The sequence below is a fragment of the Bos javanicus genome, chromosome 5 (genome assembly GCF_032452875.1).
Source record: "Bos javanicus breed banteng chromosome 5, ARS-OSU_banteng_1.0, whole genome shotgun sequence".
In the NCBI taxonomy this organism is placed as follows: domain Eukaryota; kingdom Metazoa; phylum Chordata; class Mammalia; order Artiodactyla; family Bovidae; genus Bos; species Bos javanicus.
The window spans coordinates 2,100,895-2,118,175 of record NC_083872.1 but is presented as its reverse complement, the minus strand read 5'-3'; the positions used below and the strand labels follow the sequence as shown (position 1 = coordinate 2,118,175).

The 17,281-nt window shown below is 40.5% G+C and overlaps 1 protein-coding gene across 1 annotated transcript in view; it reads right to left on the bottom strand.

Moving 5' to 3' along the window:
* The window catches only part of TPH2 (tryptophan hydroxylase 2), a 103,027-nt gene that overhangs the window by 29,138 nt on the left and 56,608 nt on the right, over window positions 1-17,281 (bottom strand). The window lies entirely within an intron of this gene.

Here is a 17,281-nt window from a genome sequence, read left to right as displayed (position 1 = left end):
GACTCTGTGACCCCATAGACGGCAGCCCACCCAGCTCTGCCGTCCCTGGGATTCTCCAGGCAAAAACGCTGGAGTGGGTTGCCATTTCCTTCTCCAATGCATGAAAGTGAAAAGTGAAAGCGAAGTCGCTCAGTCGCGTCCAACTAGTAGAGACCCCATGGACTGCAGCCTACCAGGCTCCTCCATCCATGGGATCCTCCAGGCAAGAGTACTGGAGTGAGTTGCCATTGCCTTCTCCGAATGAGTCTTGCTAGTGAGACACTAACATAGGCTCTCTGTGTATAAGTATGGAGACACATCCAAAATGCATCAAAACTAGAGCAAACACCTTTTGGAATTCTTCCAAAGGCTTCCTGGCATACTTTTATGTTAATACAGCCTCCTTACAGCCAAACTGAAAACACCTGGCTTAAATTCTCAGGAACTTGAACTCAAGGAGGGAGCAGTCAAGATTAGAAACCTCAAATTTATTGCTTTCTTGAGTTATTAAGAAAGCAATAAATTGGATGCAATCTCAAACACGACAGAATGATCTCTGTTCATTTCCAAGTCAAACCATTCAATATCACAGTAATCCAAGTCTATGCCCCAACCAGTAATGCTGAAGAACCTAAAGTTGAATGGTTCTATGAAGACCTACAAGACCTTCTAGAACTAACACCCAAAAAAGATGTCCTTTTCATTATAGGGGACTGGAATGCAAAAGTAGGAAGTCAAGAAACACTTAGAGTAACAGGCAAATTTGGCCTTGGAGTACAGAATGAAGCAAGGCAAAGGCTAACAAAATTTTGCCAAGAGAACGCACTGGACATAGCAAACATCCTCTTCCAACAACACAAGAAAAGGGTCTACACATGGACATCACCAGATGGTCAATACTGAAATCAGATTGATTACAATCTTTGCAGCCAAAGATGGAGAAGCTCTATACAGTCAGCAAAAACAAGACGAGGAGCAGACTATGGCTCAGACCGTGAACTCCTTATTGCCAAATTCAGACTGAAATTGATGAAAGTGGGGAAAACCACTAGACCATTCAGGTAAGATCTAAATCAAATCCCTTACAGTGGAAGTGACAAATAGATTGAAGGGATTAGATCTGATAGACAGAGTGCCTGAAGAACTATGGCCAGAGGTTCGTAACATTGTACAGGAGGCAATGATCAAGATCACCCCCGAGAAAAAGAAATGCAACAAGGCAAAATGGTTGTCTGAGGAGGCCTTACAAATAGCTGAGAAAAGAAAAGACGTGAAAGGCAAAGGAGAAAAGGAAAGGTATACCCATTTGAATGCAGAGTTCCAAAGAATAGCAAGGAGAGATAAGAAAGCCTTCCTCAGTGATCAATGCAAAGAAATAGAGGAAAACAACAGAATGGGAAAGACTAGAGATCTCTTCAATAAAATTAGAGATACCAAGGGAATATTTCATACAAAGATGGGCAGAAACTGTATGGACCTAACAGAAGCAGAAGATATTAAGAACAGGTGGCAAGAATATACAGAAGAACTATACAAAAAAGATCTTCATGACCCAGATAATCACAATGGTGTGATCACTCACCTAGAGCCAGTGAGCCTTAGGAAACATCACTATAAACCAAAGCTAGTGGAGGTGACGGAATTCCAGTTGAGCTATTTCAAATCCTAAAAGATGATGCTGTGAAAGTGCTGCACCCAATATGCCAGTGAATTTGGAAAACTCAGCAGTGGCCACAGGACTGGAAAAGGTCAGTTTTCATTCCAATCCCAAAGAAAGGCAATGCCAAAGGATGTTCAAACTACTGCACAATTGCACTCATTTCACACGCTAGTAAAGTAATGCTCAAAATTCTCTAAGCCAGGCTTCAGCGATACATGAACTGTGAACTTCCAGATGTTCAAGCTGAATTTAGTAAAGGCAGAGGATCCAGAGATCAAATTGCCATCATCTGCTGGATCATAGAAAAAGCAAGAGAGTTCCAGAAAAACATCTACTTCTGCTTTATTGACTATGCCAAAGCCTTTGACTGTGTGGATCACAACAAACTGTGGAAAATTCTGAAAGAGACGGGAATACCAGACCACCTGACCTGCCTCCTGAGAAATCTGTATGCAGGTCAAGAAGCAACAGTTAGAACTGGACATGGAATAACAGACTGGTTCCAAATTGGGAAAGGAGTACATCAAGACTGTATATTGTCACCCTGCTTATTTAACTTCTATGCAGAGTACATCATGAGAAATGCTGGGCTGGAAGAAGCACAAGCTGGAATCAAGATTGCCAGAAGAAATATCAATAACTTCAGATATGTAGATGACACCACCCTTATGGCAGAAAGCGAAGAAGAACTAAAGAGCCTCTTGATGAAAGTGAAAGAGGAGAGTGAAAAGGTTGCCTTAAAACTCAAAATTCAGAAAACTAAGATCATGGCATCCAGTCCCATTACTTCATGGCAAATAGATGGGCAAACAATGGAAACAGTGAGAGACTTTATCTTGGGGGGCTTGAAAATCACTGCAAATGGTGACTGAAGCCATGAAATTAAAAGGCACTTGCTCCTTGGAAGAAAAGTTATGACCAACCTAGACAGCATATTAAAAATCAGAGACATTACTTTGCCAACAAAGGTCCATCTAGTCAAAGCTATGGTTTTTCCAGTGTTCATGTATGGATGTGAGAGTTAGACTCTCACTGAGCACCGAAGAATTGATGCTTTTGAACTGTGGTGTTGGAGAAGACTTTTGAGAGTCCCTTGGGCTGCAAGGAGATACAATCAGTCCATCCTAAAGGAAATCACTCCTGAATTTTCATTGGAAGGACTGATGCTGAAGCTGAAACTCCAATACTTTGGCCAGAGCTGACTCATTTGAAAAGACCCTGATGTTGGGAAAGATTGAAGGCAGGAGGAGAAGGGGACAACAGAGGATGAGATGGTTGGATGGCATCACCGACTCGACGGACGTGAGTTTGAGGAAACTCCGGGAGTTGGTGATGGACAGGGAAGCCTGGCTTGCTACAGCCCATGGGGTCGCAAAGAGTCACACACAACTGAATAACTGAACTGAACTGAGCTATTAAGGGAGTGCTGCACGTACCAATGAACAGCATCGCTCCTAATCTGCTTGAGAAGTTTAAGTCAGGAATTCATTATTTCATGTGCTCTCATTGGCACAAACAGTATTTATTCATTTGTTCTCCCCAGCTGTTTCCTGCAACTTGCCTTTCTCTGTGCTCACTCAGGGGAGGTGTGCTATTAACTCTGAGGAGGACTCTTCCATCTCCAGGGAGAAGTTTGATATCATTTGGAGGAGGCCTTCCCTTTATTATTTATGGTTAAAATACCTTACATTGCAAAGCAGCATGCCGCTCCATCTACAACCCCTTTGTAATATAAACTGCATAGCCTGCATTTCAGAAAGGAAAACCTGAGTTCAGTTGAAAGTTAGAGAACTAACCAAGATCACCAGAAGAGTCACAGTTCTCTCCAGGGGTCTTCCCTGCACTTGAGTTTGACTGACTTGACCACCTAGTGCAATTTGAGTGCAATTTGTCAAATACTCTAGCTGGTATTTATTGAATATCTAGCTCTGTACTAAGCAGCTTTACAATGCTTTATCTTCAGTTCAGTTCAGTTCAGTCGCTCAGTTGTGTCCGACTCTTTGCGACCCCATGAATTGCAGCACGCCAGGCCTCCCTGTCCATCACCAACTCCCAGAGTTCACTCAGACTCACGTCCATCGAGTCAGTGATGCCATCCAGCCATCTCATCCTCTGTCGTCCCCTTCTCCTCCTGCCCCCAATCCCTCCCAGCATCAGAGTCTTTTCCAATGAGTCAACTCTTCACATGAGGTGGCCAAAGTACTGGAGTTTCAGCTTTAGCATCATTCCTTCCAAAGAAATCCCAGGGCTGATCTTCAGAATGGACTGGTTGGATCTCCTTGCAGTCCAAGGGACTCTCAAGAGTCTTCTCCAACACCACAGTTCAAAAGCATCAATTCTTTGGCGCTCAGCCTTCTTCACAGTCCAACTCTCACATCCATACATGACCACAGGAAAAACCATAGCCTTGAGTAGACGGACCTTTGTTGGCAAAGTAATGTCTTTGCTTTTGAATATGCTATCTAGGTTGGCCATACCTTTCCTTCCAAGGAGTAAGCGTCTTTAATTTCCTGGCTGCAGTCACCATCTGCAGTGCCTTATCTTATGAACCTCCAATAGCACTACAAGACTTGATAGTATTACTATTCTCATTCTAATGTTGAAGAAACTAGGGCACAGAGAGGCTAACTAATTTATCCAAGGTTATCCAACCAGTAAGTGATAGAGCCAGATGTGAAGTCACATAATTTGACCTTGAAGCCTGCAGTCTGAATACCTACTACACTATACTGCCTTGCTAGCAAGTCCCTAAAGTGCTCAAGAAAAACCCTCATATATAGAAGCGTTCACTCTATTTCATTCCAGATTTCCGTTTCCTCCTTACCTGTATGATTATCTGAGATTAAGGGCTCTGGGTAAAGATGTTCATGATCTTATCAAAAAAAAAAAAAAGAACAGTAGGAGGGGAGAATATTGGTTAGATAAAAGTAGCAATCACTAATTTGGGGACAAGAATAATGCAAATTTTGAAGACTGACGTTTAAAAGATATATGAAAACCAATTTTCTTATTTTAAAAAGTGCTAACTTTTTTCATTAGCTGCATCTGATGTTCACTAAAACACTTTGCAAATTACCCGAGTGAAAAATCATAATCTCCATATTTCTAGAGTACTTCCAATTTATTTTTTCTTCTGTTGATGTAAAAGGTAAAGTCTCTCCTGACAGCACAAATGTTTGATAAATGGATCAACATCTTGCTGCTTCCTTTTCCAAGACCAGGACTCCCCTTTACCAAGTTCTTATTTGCCGTGGCAAAATAACTTTTCAGAAAAACTAGGAGGTTATACACCAAATTGTTAACACTGGTTATTGCTGCTGTGATATTACAAATGATCTTTAAATTATTTTCCTTGCTTATCCATTTTTTAAAATTTTCTACAGTGAATATGTGTCACCTGTATAATAAGACAGAGAAACAAAGGTTTTTGTAAAGACTTCTCAATAGAGGAGTCCCTAATTCACCCTGCCTTCTCTTCATTGCTGAGGGAATGGTTTTTTTTTTTTTTTTCCAGTTTTATTGAGACATAATCAACATATTTCACTGTATACATTTAAGGGGTACGGCAAAATGGTTTGACTTACATATACTGTGAATGATTACTATAAGAAGTTAGTTAGCATCTCATTTATCATCTCATACGTACGTATGTACGTGAAAGTTGCTCAGTCTTGTCTGACTCCTTGCGACCCCATCTCATATAGACACAATAAAAAACAAAAAGAAAAAAGTGCTTCCCTTGTGATGAGAATTCTTAGGGTTTACCTTCTTAGCAATTTTCTTGATGTTTTATGGACACTGTAAAGGACAGACTTTAAGGCTGTTTAAATAAGGATGAGGGCCCCGCGGTGATTTATTCCTTCCCAGCCTCCTGGCAGTTCTTATGTGACACCTACTCCGCCCTCAAATGATAGTATTTCCATTTTCTGGGAGCCTTCTCCCCAGGATGAAATCCACCCATCAGAAATGTTCCAGAAATGCCCACTCTCACGGTGACAAATATATAAAATTCTAAGCCAATTACAATATTTCTACAAAGGGAGCAGAGACTTTTAATCACCATGCGTTCAGTCTCATGTCGCGTTTCTTATTATGCTTTCTTTCACCATGGATCATAATGTACAGTAATGCATTTTACATCTACTAAATGTGTTCTGGGTTTTTATATCACTGTTCAGAAGAATAGCTCTGGAAAATCTTTTGACTACTTTATTTGAAAACTACATTTGTGGAATGGGGTAATTAAATTCCTATAGTTCAATATAACATTACTTTTGCTATTCTTCTTCATAAAAAAAAAAAATCCCAACCACCTCTCTCTGCTTTTGCTAGAAATGGAATTACACCACCGATATTTCTGTTAATACAAGCCTAAGATTTTGAAAACCTACTTTATTGTCGTTAAACTAGAAAATTCCTTCTTCTCTACATCTTTATGGAAATTAAAGTGACTGCACAAATCTGTGCCTGAAGAATGCATTCCAGCTTACTTTAAGCAGAAAAAGTAAGAAGGACTCAATGTCAGAGCTTTTGAATCACAGGAAGAAGTTAGTTCTGTCTGAGGAACTAGAGGATATAGGGGCTTGAAATGACTTTGAAATTAATCAACAATATAACTCCTCTGGTGCAGTTTGGATTTGGGGAGTGATAGTGAGATCAATATCATTTCGATATGATACATTAGACAGTAGCACAGCATACATCACAGAAGTATTTCATCTCATTTGATCTTCACTCAGCATAGTGGTAGAAGAATATCTCCATTTTAAAGAAGACATTGAGGCACAAATAGGGAACATAGTTGGTCCCTGAGTACAAGATCGAGAAGTAACAGAGCTGGTACTCAGGTCACCCAAAGATAAGACCCAGGTGTTCACAAGGATGTGGAGAAAAGAGAACCCTCCTGCGCTCCTGGTGGGAATGTAAACTGGTGCAGACACTGTGAAAAACAGTATGAAGTTACCTCAAAAAATTAAAAACAGAACTACTATATGATCCAGAAGTTCTTCTTCTGGATGTATTATCAAAGGAAATGAAAGCAAGATTTCAAGAGGTATCTGCATTCCATGTTTATCACAACATTATTTGAAAGAGCCAAAATATGAAAACAATCTAAGTGTCCGTTTGTGGACTAATGGATAAAAATGTGATATATATATACACAGTAGGCCACTTCAGTCATGTCTAACTCTACGACCGTATGGACTGTAGCCCACTAGGCTCCTCCGTCCATGGGATTCTTCAGGCAAGAATACTGAAATGGGTTGCCATGCCCTCCTCCAGGGGATCTTTCCAACCCAGAGATCTGCATCTCTTACATCTCTTGCATTGTCAGGCAGGTTCTTTCTCACTAGTGCCACTTGGGAAGTCACACACACACACACACACACAGAGTGGAATACATACTACTCAGCCATGAGAAAGAAGGAAATCCTGCCATTTGCAACAACATCGATGGACCATGAAGGTATTACACTAAGTAAAATAACTCAGAGAAAGACAAATATCTATCATATCACTTATATGTGGATTCTAAAAAAGCTGAACTCACCAAAACACTAATTAGAATGCTAGTTGCTTCCCTGGTGGCTCAGCTGATAAAGAATCCACCTGCAATCAGGGAGACCCAGGTTCAATCTCTGGGTTGGGAAGATCCCCTGGAGAAGGGAATGTCTACCTGCTCCAGTGTTCTGGCCTGGAGAATTCTATGGATAGTACAGTCCACGGGGTCACAAAGAGTCAGACACAACTGAGTGACTTGCACTTTCACTTCACTTTACCAGAAGATGGGAATCGGGGGAAAGGGAGATACAGATCAAAGGATAGAAACCTCCAGCCGTAAGACAAGTAAGTCCTGGGGATCTAATGTATAGAATACTGATAATAGTTAACAATACTGTGTTATGTACTTGGAAGTTGCTAAGAGAGTAGATCTTAAACATTCTCACCACAAAAAAGAAATGGCAATTATATGAGGACATTCAGGTATTAGCCATCACTATCATGGTAACCATTTTGCAACAGATAAGTATATCACTTATCGGGCTCACTTCAGGTTCAGACCCTTCCCACCACATACCCCACACCATGCACTGCCCATCAAAACATCCATCTAGTAACTTCATCAAGTTCTGAGATCCCAACTGCTGACTTGCAGTGATCCTTGAGGATAAAGTCAAGTGGGCACAGAGCTTAACACACAAACAGGATGAACAGTTACTGAAGCAGCTCTAACTTTATGAGTTTCCAAATATCTAAAATAAGCTGTTGGGTTGGGGTTTTTTTTTTCCTCATCTGCAGTTATATGATGGCTCTCTGAGGCCCCTAGAATACAGTTATAAAATGATGAACAAAGATTTGAGTTGCAAAAATGGATGACTATTCTGGACTGCAAATAGATTTGTTTCTAAACATAGTGAGCAAAAAGAGAGCTCACTTTTTAATTCCCAGTAACGATGGTGTTCTCATCATAATATAAATAGATGATGAACACCTATAATAGCAACCATGAATATTGTAAGTGAAACATATCCAGATAGTGCAGAATAGCCTTAGCTCCAGTATCAACAATCTCAGGAGGGGGTACAGTCAGAAGAAAGAATGGCCTTGGAGCACTCAGGTAAGAAAAAGACCAAGGGCAGGGTTGGTTAAAAAAAAAAAAAAAAGACAAAAGACAGAAGTGAAGCTCTAAGGGGCTGGTTAAAGAAATATAGAGCTCCTTGCAGGGCAAGACCACTTTTCAATATGCACAGAATACATAAAAGTGAAAGTAATGAGTTGGAATAGATATTATTAATTTTTAATTAAGTTACTCTCAGAAATAGCACACTAACTCATCATCCACCCAAACATCTCAATTAAGAGCATTCCTTCCAGCTTTTTGTCAGCTTTGTATCAAATGATCCAAATGCCTAAACTAGTTCAAAGACTCTACATGGAATAAATAAGCCTGGGGCTTATTTCGAGCTTTCTGTAGAGCTATTAAATGGTCATTTTTAATGTAATACATTTCAGAAAGAAGTAGAACTGGGCATAAGCTTTTTAAAAGCTGCAAGTTCCCATGCCCAGCCAGGTAGGCAAACTCATAAGAGACGGGTAACAAGCTAATGCCCTCCACAGACAGGAAAACATTCATTAGCAATCCATAAACTAATGTTACCTTTGCAATTACACTTCTAATGTGAATTACAGTCAATTATTAGTTTAAAGCTGACTGTACATTTCATTACCACTCTCAGCAAGAGAAAGTCCCAGTTATACCTAGAAATTCAAACATATTTCATTTACAGCCATCAAAAGCCCCAAATAATACAAACTTTTTACTTGGAACAAATAAATTATTTGTTTTTATAAAGTATAAACAGAACCCTATATTGTTCATTTTTTGACAGTCCTTTCTTACAAAAAAAATCAGTTGGTGATTTTTTTTTCATTCAGAGATTCTGCTCACAATGAATCTCATCCTTTCAAAAAAACATCTAGACTTGTATCTCCTAAACTGTGCTCCTTGGAATGTTAATAGCTTGAGATGCTAATACATCTTCCATGAAAAGAGACTTTAGCAACCATCTAATTACTGGGTTGGCCAAAAAGTTTGTCAGGTTTTTTCTGTAACATGGGGAAAACCCAAATTTTTTGGTCAACCCAGTACTTTCTTAATTTTCAAGTTCACATTTTAACATTTCTAAAATAGAGCTTCTTACAAACAATATAAAAAAATTTGCCACCTGAATCTTTTTTCCCCTTTTTAAAAAAGCTATTAATTATATGTCTTACTACCAATGTCATCTTAAGATGGAAGAAACTTCAGTGTGTAAAAACAAAATTTTTATCACTTATAAGATTCACTCTGCACATTATCTTAGGAAAGGCCCTGAAAACTCAATACTTTGAAAACAAAGTTGTTTATTTCACTTAATCTAGTTTTCCCCAAATGTATTTGTCTATGGATCCCTTCTGTCACAGAGCTCATAATAACATTTCATGAGACTAATGTTCTGGGAACGCATTATGGAAAAGACTGGTTACTCCTTCCTCACCCTTGGCCAAGACTCTCTGCTCACCAGCTTCACCAAGACTCAGGGACAGAAGCTCTTCATCAGGAAATGAAGGGAAACATGTTTTGGAGTTGACAGAACTGAATAGATGACCTAAAACTCTCCGTAAAGGGAAAATTCTAACTGGGCCAGAGGCCGATTTATTCTGCTTGGAAAACATCTGTGGTGTACTCCTGCTGATTGCTTTCTCCAACAAATGATGCACAGCTTCGTCTGTTTGAAATGCCTTTATGACGTGAGAAATGAGCAGACTGAACTGAAGCCGTCTGCGTCGTGGGGTGGGAGGCACTGCAAGGTGCAGGCATCCCTTTACACTCCTAACAGCTGGGGAAAGAGAAGTCGATAATCCTTCTGGGGCTAGCTCCTAAATTTACCTGATCAGTAAGTGTCTGTCTGTGCATTCCTGTAAAACTGAATGACATAAGTCGTACGGCAAGTGAGCAGGTGGCAGGAGAGTATGAGAGCAGACACACAAAATGGGCCCAGTGACACGCACTCAGAGATACAAGGCTCCGTTTCCAGGCTCAGGAAAACCCTAAATACACTCAGGTCACACCGCACAGTGTTTATCCGGCAATAAATACCCTGTGAGCCCAGTTTTTAGGAAAAGTATTGAATCTGGAACTAAGGCTGAAGGATTGCCATATGCCTTCTGAAAAACATACCCGAGCCTTGCCTAACAGGCACACCTGTGTACCAGGTCACTGCTTCTCTGGACCACCAGTATATCAGCAGTACCTGGGATCTCATCAGAAATGCCAGATTTCAGGCCCCATTCCAGACCTGGTTGCCCAGAGTCTGCCTTGTAACGAGCTCTCTGGTTATTTTATACTCATTACCATTTGAAAAGCACTGACATAGGGAATATACCCTTTGTCTGTCTTCCTGTTTATATTGATTGAGGCCCAGATGCAGCGAAGTCAGGTGTCAATTTTGTGAAGATTGATAAATTTCAAGTTATTTTTGTCCACTAGACATGCAAATGATTTCTGCCTGGTAGAAAAGATAACTTCAAGGTTACTGTTCTTTGCTCCACAGAACATAAAACATTTGCACCTTGTTTCAGAATTCCTTCTTTCAGGGACTAGACAGTCTCAGTCTGTGAAATTCTTCTTTCAGTGAAATTTACCATTTTGCTTTTACCTCATGAGTGAGTTAAATAAATCGTCAACACATGCTCAGAACATATGTATGACAGTCATGCTTGTGACTGTTTAAAGTTGTAATTCAAAACCAGTCACCTCTCAACGGCAGTAAGATACGTATTTCTAGTGAACACAGTAATAGCTGTCTTTTCTTGGGAAAAATAGCCAGTTGTCCAGTAAGTGGTAATTGAGTATGTCCAATATGAAATAAAGGTGAATCCAGCATGGGCTGGTCCCTCTGCATGGTATAATATAATGTATAATCCAACTTTCAATACAAGGGCTGGCAACTGAGAGCCTATAGTTCTGTTTTAGCTTGCAAACAAAGATTTGTAGTCAAAGAATATTTTGTTTTATTTTTATTTTTGGATGTGAAGGCTCTTAGGTATAAGATGTACTCTGTAGTTCTCTACAGGCTCCAATACTCCTTATTATCCTATATCAGGCTATTTCAGACATCCTTGCTACTATCTGGCTCCTGAAGGCATTTAAGTTTACAGCCCTTAAAGAAGACACTAATCTATTAAACCCATGTAAGCCAGCACTACTGTGGGAAATGGCTGGTCTGAAAATTACAGCACACACTAGGCAGGCATTATTGGGAATATTTTTGCATACCTATCATACACAGACCCTGGACAGCTATGATGAGTATGAAAAGAGTACTGCTGCCAAACCCAGTGACCTTATTCATTATCCACCAGAAGGCAAATTATTTAGATGTATAACAGTGCATTTCAAATACAGTTACTGAGCATCATCAATTTATTCAGATACAAAAGAGTTTCATTTAAACAGTTCTCAGGGAGCTGCAACCATTGCCCACATAAAACAGCAGAGATAGCTTCATTCTCAAAAATGAGCATTATTAAAATGTCAAAATAAATATCATGCAGAAATATAGCAAAAAGAGGCAGTAGTTATAGGCAATAACCTGCTCCCTCTAAAATCATACCCAAAAGTTCAGAAGCAGCTTTGAACAAAACAAGAGTTTGGAGGCGTCCACCCGGCTTAGCAGAGGTTGCTTTCTTCCTTAGATGGATTTGTTGATGGCACATCACGGAAAGTTATTAAGTATCTACTTTTACCAGGCGTGACTCTCTTTTTCCTAAGTGCTTAAATTCACTAAACAAGGAAAGGGAGGCAGTATATAAACAGAGTCATTAATAATATAAGTCTTACCTAGAGTAAAAGAATAATATGGGCTGTCTCATTTTTCTGCATAAATAGTGATTTCTGTGCTTTTCCATTTGTCCTCTCTATGGATTTTTCTCCTTTAGTACATCTCATCTCTCATTTTGTTCTAATACTTTTTCAGGAGACTTAATGGAAACTGCTTGGAGGAAATCAGCTAATAAGACCTCCGTTTCTCATCTGGACAGCTAAGAGGCCTCACTAACCACTACTCTTCCTCCACCATTGGTCTTTTTACCCCTCTCATTGAGGCTTTACCTCTTAATCTCTTAGTCCTTGTAACAGAGTCATCAAATTGAGCTTCTAGCTTCAGCATATGGCTTGACAGTCCTTAATATGTGTGCCATCCAATAGGTTATTCATTCCCAGGTTTACTATGAACTTGCCTAGCTGGAATCTGTTTTCTTTCAAGCCAAATTCCAGCAGTTTTCGATTCACTTTGTTTTAACTGAAGGATAAGATGTGGTTTTGGAAGTCAATGGCAGTACCGTATTATTTCAGCACAAAACCTCGCTAGCCTCCTCACACTGGGAATCTGTCTTCCTCTATATTCTCCCCATCATGTGGGTAAAACTTTCCAAATTTTTCCTTGGTCCACAAAATACTTTTCAAAGTAAGTGGGCAGTCTATAAAATTGAGAAAAATGGAACCGCAAGGCTTGTGAGAGACAGAAAATCAAAGAGAGTTGCTCATGCAAGATCTGCTCCAGTAAGGTCAGGAAAAGAGGGGATCAGGCTCCAACTCTCCACTGTGTTTAAAGAAACTCATAATCTTTAAGTTGAAGTCTTTTGAAAGTTGATGGTCTCCTTGGTTTTTATAATAGTCAAAGCCACTCTAAGGTCCCAGACTTATTCTCTCCCTTGAGAGGCTTTTGATCCTCCTTAACCTGACTCTGCATCCCAGTCTCCAACAATGAGCTCAGAACTCAGACACACTTAAAAGACTTAAATTTCCTTCAACTATGTATCTGCTTATGTATATGAATGAAAGCTAACACTGACTCGGGGTTTACTGTATTTTGTGTACTGGATCGTGAGTTCTTTGAAGTAAGTACTACTTCTTTGCCTTTCCCCGATTCCCGCCCATGGAACCTGGGATTCTTTAGCCACTTAAAGACTATCTGTTGACTTGAATTGGCTCCTGCAGAAAAGTGGTATCTTCTAGGCAAAGAACAATTGAAAAAGAGGAAGAAAGAGAGCAAGAGAAACATGATTAGTGATCTCTAATAGATGGGATTGTTTCTGGCCACTGGAACTGAAGCAATCCATGGCCAAGGGTATTGGAACCAGGCAAAGGAATATAAGTTCCAAAGGAAAACTTATTCTACAAATTCACTGGCCCTAGTAAAAAAGGTTTCAAGCTTTAATTGTTGGTTTTATCTTGCAAGTGTAAAAACAGAAACAAAGAAGAATGCCCCCTCAAAGATATCCAGAACCTATGAATATGCTGTCTACGCAGACATGGAGTTTGAATGGGGAAATTCATGAATTATCCAGGTAGGCCCCACATTAGCCCTTAAAAGCAATAGTCGATGAGAGACAGAGAGAGATGTGACAATGGCAGGAAGATCAGAGAGATGCAACATGGCCGTGTTGATGGTGGATGAAGGGGGCCATGAGCCAAGGAATGCAGGCAGCCTTTAACAGCGGGCAAAAGGCCAGGGAACAGATTCTCCCCCAGAGCCTCCAGAGTGACACAGCCCTGCTGACACCTTCCTCTCAGCCCAGTAAGAAGTGTGTCACACTTCTAACTCTATGAAACTGCATTTATACTGTTTTAGATGAGGAGTACTTTGTTCATTGTAATGACAGAAAAGGTGATCCTTGGTTTCAGCATGGTCCTCTAAACTGGTAAGCAGGCCTTCCCTGTCGAGCCTCCAAACCAGAGAGATTTCTTCTCAATGAAACCATCCTTCAATCCTTCCTTCCCCCCTCTCACCTTTCAAGACTCAACTCAAAGTTTCTCTCCTCTGACAAGTCTTAGTTTTATCTATATAGTCTGTGACTTTCTGAAAGGTGAGGATCCTGTCATATTCTTTGTAAATGTTAGTTTGAAAGATGGAATTAATTAATCATCATTCAATGGAAGAGAAGATAAAAATATTTTATTGTCACTGCTTTTAAGAAAGAAATTATATCACTCACCAGGATCCACCTACATTCACATCCATGAAGTCCTACCTCGCTCCTTCTCCTCCTCTCTTTGGACACAGATAAACACACACACACACACACACAACCTGGCAGGGTTGACTCCTAGTTTGCAGCTGTTCAAAATAAGACAAGCAAGCAAACCATCCATCTCTGATCAACAGTATAAGCTACAGGGGTCAAAGGCTGAAACCAGAAAATTTCAAGGAATTTGCAAGGCACAAGGAAGTTCTGAAATGTAGCATTTAAAGCCAGAGCTAAGGTTTGAGAATTAAGTAACAGGACTTACAGTGTGGTGGTTTTAAAATACATCTACAGAAAAACTGGAAATAGAACTGCCTTATGACCCAGCAATCCTACTGCTGAGAATACACACTGAGGAAACCAGAAGGGAAAGAGACACGTGTACCCCAATGTTCATTGCAGCACTGTTTATAATAGCCAGGACATGGAAGCAACCTAGATGCCCATGAGCAGATGAATGGATAAGAAAGCTGTGGTACATATACACAATGGAGTATTACTCAGCCATTAAAAAGAATACATTTGAATCAGTTCTAATGAGGTGGATGAAACTGGAGCCTATTATACAGAGTGAAGTAAGCCAGAAAGAAAACACCAATACAGTATACTAACACATATATATGGAATTTAGAAAGATGGTAACAATAACCCTGTATATGAGACAGCAAAAGAGACACTGATGTATAGAACAGTCTTCTGGACTCTGTGGGAAAGGGAGAGGGTGGGATGATTTGGGAGAATGGCATTGAAACATGTATAATATCATACATGAAATGAGTCACCAGTCCAGGTTCCATGGAGGATACTGGCTGCTTGGGGCTGGTGCACTGGGACGACCCAGAGGGATGGTACGGGGAGGGAGGAGGGAGGAGGGTTCAGGATGGGGAACACGTGTGAATGCAGAAAGTAGCACTGACGTATATACAGTATCATGTGTATACACGTCATTATGTTTATACACAATCACGTGTAAAATGGAGAGCTAGTGGGGAGCTGCTGTATAACACAGGGAGCTCTGTGATGACTGAGAGGGTCAGGATGAGGGGAGGGGACATATGCATAATTATGACCAATTTGTATTGTTGTACTGCAGAAACCAACACACCATGGTAAAGCAATTTTCCTCCAATTAAAAACTAAATTCAAAAATTAGCTATCTCGATCTCCTCTTTTCTCTCTTTCTTCCCCACTCTCTCTCCCCTTCTTCTCTCCCTCTCTCTCTTCTGAAGGAAGCCAGTTGCCAATATCCACATGGCTGAGCCATCTTGGGAGAACTTTCCCAAATCTGAAGACATCATAGGTCTAGCCCACATCTTAATAGCAACAACAGAGAGTCCCTGAGACAAAACCACTCAGCTAAGCTGCTCCCAAATCTCTAAACACAGAAACTATGACATAACAAATGTTCATTGTTTTAAGCCACCAAGTTTTGGGATTACTTGTTACACAGTAATAGATAACCAAAATACATGAGATACAATTCCTAGAGCAGAGGTTACAAATTGGAAGAACAGATCCTAATTGAGTCTACAAATATATTTTCCTCAGCTCATAATGGTAGATTATTTTCCATGAGCTAAAATTTTTAAATCATTAAATTTCACTTAGAAATCTAGATTTCCAATCTCTCTCAAATTTAGAAGATCCAGCAATACAAAGGCTTACATCCCCATCTGGCAGCCTTCTGCTGTAAAAGACACGCACCCTCCTGAGCTCCCGGCAGCCCCCTCCAACCTCTGTTCATCGCCACACTGACACCAGCAGCATGGCTATTCCACTATTTCTCTTCAAGCAGAATAATATTTCTCAGTTTCTATATCTCTATCAAAATTAGGAAACAAAAGATATACTGAAAGGGCTTTGCATCTTAAGAGATCTAGGAGACCATTTACTTCCTGGTGGGAGTGAAGAATATTCCTGCATGCCTAATATGTCACCAATGTATGTCTGTCAAACACACAATTTAGGATCCTATTTTTCCTTCCTCCAGTAGCTTTGCTCATTGTTGTCAACAGACTGTCCCCGGTAGGTAAGTGAGTTTGTTACTCTGGCTTCTTCATATGGGGCTAGGATAAAGCAAATGAGTTTGCTGGATCTGGCTCTTCAGCAGCTTAAAGGTAGCTGCCAACATTACACCTTTCCTCTCATATGACTTGTTTTGCAAAGAACCTTGCTGAGATCATGGTATCTATTCAATCTTTCTCTGGTTTTGTACTTATAGTAATTGTTTGGCATGAGCTGCTTAATGCTGGCTCAAATTGAGTCTGAAAACCCCATACTGACTAGTCAGAAATAATCCCAAGTACAACTCCTGCATGCATGTTAAGTCGCTCAGTCGTGTCCAACTCTGTGTGACCCCATGGACTACAGCCCACCAGGCCCCTCTGTCCATGGGATTCTCCAGGCAAGAGTGCTGGAGGGGGTTTCCATGCCCTCCTCCAGGGGTTCTTCCTGACCCAGAGGCCAAACCCATGTCTCACGTCTCCTGAGCACAACTCCCACTTAAATGCATACTTTTCACTATCACAAACAATTCTAGAAAATAAACATTGAACTAGAACAAGGGGCTTCCCAGGTGGTGCTGGTGGTAAAGAACCCACCTGCCAATGCAGGAGACATAAGAGATGAGGGTTCAATCCCTGGGTTGGGAAGATCCCCTGGAGAAGGACATGACAACCCACTCCCGTATTCTTGCCTGAAGAAATCCCATGGACAGAGGAGCCTGGAGAGCTACAGTTCATGGGATCATAAAGAGCTGGACACGACTGAAGCAACTTAGCAGCAGCAGCAGCAGCGCAAGAGACAGCAAACAGGCCAAATCCAGCCCACTGCCAGCTTTTATACATAAAGCTTTACTGAAATCCAACCACACATTCATTTACATACTGTCTGTGGCTGCTTTTACACCACACTAGCTGAGCTAAGCAGTTATGAAAGAGACCTCATGACCTACAAGCCTAAAACGGTTACTATCTAGCTAGCCCCTGAATGAGAAGGATGAAATACAAAGATTTTGGCAGTTAAGAAACCAAGTCCCCATCGTGCTACAGAGGAACACACACGGGGGAAATA